Source organism: Garra rufa, chromosome 19 (assembly GCF_049309525.1).
Source record: "Garra rufa chromosome 19, GarRuf1.0, whole genome shotgun sequence".
NCBI lineage: Eukaryota > Metazoa > Chordata > Actinopteri > Cypriniformes > Cyprinidae > Garra > Garra rufa.
The window spans coordinates 37,434,118-37,437,698 of NC_133379.1; the positions used below are offsets into that span (position 1 = coordinate 37,434,118).

The 3,581-nt window shown below is 34.9% G+C and overlaps 1 long non-coding RNA gene across 1 annotated transcript; it reads left to right on the plus strand.

Annotated features, from left to right (window-relative positions):
* Nucleotides 1-1,554: 1,554 nt before the first annotated feature.
* Nucleotides 1,555-2,868, plus strand: LOC141291855 (uncharacterized). Its single transcript, XR_012340394.1, has 3 exons — nucleotides 1,555-1,936; nucleotides 2,412-2,445; nucleotides 2,608-2,868. It is a non-coding gene; the product is annotated as an uncharacterized lncRNA (long non-coding RNA).
* The last annotated feature ends 713 nt before the right edge of the window (nucleotides 2,869-3,581 follow it).

Sequence of the window (3,581 nt, forward strand, 5' to 3'; positions counted from 1 at the left end):
AACATTAAACATACTTACTCACAGTAGGAATTTTTTTAAAACAAATTAGTGTATCTATATATCGTTATTGTGATATAAATCTTATAGCTATCAATGCAGTAGCCTAAATAAAAAAAAAATCGATATGCTTAATGTGTATTTGAAATTTGAAAATTTGAAAATAATTGAATAAAATTAAAGGCAATAAAAAGTTTTATATATGTTAAATAGTATAAGAAAAGACTTAATTATAATTTAGGAGGTCTTACAGTTCAGTGGCGTACCGCACATTTCCTATCATATGTCAAATAGACGTCTATTAGATGTCTTTAAGATGTTAATGAATTAGAATGTATGTAAAACTGACATCTTACAGACGTCTGCCAGATGTTTGTACACCGCAGATGTTTTCCAGATCAATAGATATTTAACAGACATCTTGCAGACGTACGTGTCGTGTGCTATCTGGGGAGCGTTTTGGTGTGCAAAGACTTTGACTACAGATTTTATGTCGATGTTGCAAGCGCGGGCATTCTCAATACTTAGAAGAGCTAAACTGGACAGTCTTTCTTTCAGCCCCTCAAAAGTTCGGGGCCCCCACGCACCGCGGGGGCTGCGGGGGTGTCCAGTACGCACAGTTGAGGACGGAAAGACGAGAATAGCGATAGGGCTGGATTAAACTTCAAAAGGCAATGATGTCATTGAATAAATATGCACGCTGCACGTTTCAAAGTCAAAAAAGTATTTTTCAGCTCTTTATGGTCAAATTATTGCAATTGTCGAACTACGTTTTTATGCAGCAAACACAGAGTTGTAAATGTGAAAGAAGTTAATGTGCCTTCTAAAAATCTAAACAATTAAGACAGTAGGGTGGGGGGAAACGCCCCCCTGGGGTAAAACGCCCCCCATAAAATGTTTTTCCAAAAATAACCACTAGAGAAAGACAAGATACATTTTCACTGTTGCTATGCACTACGTTGACAACGGGGATAAACAAATCTCCTTGGAGAAGCTGACACCAGCGACATGTTTGAAGAGAAGAGGATTACATGGTAAATGCTATAATTTTCAGATATTAGTAAACAAGTGTTTAAGAGAATATTGTTCTGTAGGATACTACAGTGATGTATGATAGATGAAAAGTGAAGTCTGTAGTTTGAGAGAATATGTTATTTATAAGGAATATAATTTTTTTTTTTTTTTTTTTTTTTTTTTAAAGACATAGCTTGTGGGGTAAAACGCCCCCTACGCTGAGGGGTAAAACGCCCCCAAGAGGGCATAGTTTCTCTCTATCATAATTACTATAATAACATATTTCTTTCTATCAAATCCTTTGTTTTAACCTTAATGCAGTATAACTGTCAGGATTGTGCCTGTTCTGTTCAGTGTTTCCTAGTGTTTTCCCCCCTCACTTGAACTTCAGTTGGTTTTTCCCTTTGTCTTCCCCTGTTACTTTGTGTCATTTGGTTCGTTCCCATTTAGCTTTGATTTGATTCACCTGTCTTGTTACCTTGTTTATGACCACGCCTTGTTTTCAGAGTATTTAGAGTCTCTGGCTGCGTCCGAAATCGCCTACTTCTCTACTATTTAGTAGGGAAAAGCAGTAGGCGAGCAAATAAGTATGTCCGAATCCTAAGTATTTATAAAAGAGTAGGCGAGAATTAGTAGGCGAATGCACTAATTCTCGCGAGATTCGGGTGTACGTCTACTTAAAGTGCGTCCGAATATGCCTACTTAACTACTATATAGTAGGAAAAAAAGAGTACGTGAAGAAAGAAGTACGTCCGAAACCTCAGTATTCACAAAAGAGTAGGCGAGAAATCCCCGGATGTCCTACTGCTTCAGCCCAGATCCTGAAGTCTTCATCGATGGATACTTTTCAATCCCAGGAGTCCACAGGAGGCCAAAACGTCATCATCGAACGTGATTGAGAACCACGACGAGGGTGTTTACAAATGTGAGTTTTACAACCAAAACACGGTTCCCTGTCTTAAAAATCATATTTGTTGAGCTACTTTATCGTAAACTGTTGATTTGCATAAGGTGCCAAGATGTTATACAGTATGCTATAGTATATTTGTGATTTCGCTGTTAAAACATGTTTTATGACGTATAGCGAACATTAAGCTTCAGGTAGCACACGCACGTCTTTAAAAGCGGATTTACATAAAACATATACATTTTAAAGACGTTTAATAAATGTCTATTTAACAAATGACAGGAAAATGTTCTAGACTAGAGCAACACACAACACAAAACATCTGAGTGAGTGATGGACGTTATGTGAGAATTCACTGTCACTGCTTTACATTAATGAAAGTAATGTAAATAAACACATATACATATAGTAGGCCTAACTGAACTTCAAACTCATTTCAAACAGAGCTATAACAGAACTTTTCTGATTCTTGATTTATGTGACTTTGTTGCAGATGTTTTGTGGTGGAGCAGGACCTGAAAGGAAAGGTGACAGCAGCATTTTTGGGGAAAAGTAAAATCTGAAACTTAATTATTTTGTAATTGATCATTTTGTAACTTCCAATACAGAGATCTAATGACTCTGTGCTGTTAAAATGACAGTTTTTGTATTATATTTGTGCATCTTTGTATGATCTGAAATGTCTGCAGACTGGTGTGTGCAGTAAGAAAGGAGAAATCCACAGCAGCATCCTGGAAATGAGACCCTCCATCACTCCACCTGCCCTTTGTCTCATCTGGACCAGATGTTGCTGCGGTCTCTTCATCAAAAAGACTAGAAGACCAATATGTTTAATAAAGCTTTGTTCCATGTGTATTTATTTATGTTCATGGTTACTTTTATTATTTTACTAATTTATTCATGTTTCCTGATGTTGTCAGTAAATAAAATATAACATTTTCATAAGCGTATGCATTTATTCATTATTTCATTGAAAAAAACAACAACATTATGCTTGTTTAACTAAAAATATCATTAATTATTAGTCAGCATTTATCATTATTGTTGGTACGTGTTGGAGTGGGCTAGCAATGCATTCTAAAGTTATTTTAATTTCTAAATAGTAATACTTAAATTTTCAGTGTAAAATCAACAGTCTTCTCCAAAGGTAAGATCTTTGAACAACTGATCGACGTCTCTTTTGTGCAGATGTTGTAAACATGGAGGAGAGCGTACTAGGTAGGGTTGTCATGTTACTGATGCCATGAGGTGTCGCTGTCGCTCAAATTTTTGTATTATTATTACTGCAGAATTTATAATTCCATACAAACTCAGGGAAAGACTTAAGTATCTTTAACAAAGAACAATCATGACAGAAAACATAACTATAAAAGGTTTGCGTACATAGTACAAGATTTGATACAGAAAAAAATATTAAATATATTTGAATATTCATAAAATCGCAATGAATTAAAAATTGCATTTGTTTTTGTTATTTATTTATTATTATTTTAAGTTTCAGGGATGAAAGGACAGAGAAATTCAGCAAGAAAAAGGAAAACAAATCAGATCTAAGCTAGTTTTGCACAATTTTACCCATTAACATATTCAAGACAACAAATTTGGGGGTTTTAGTCATTTTAGTATTGTTAAAAATATAAAAACTTCAATCAATCCAAAATAA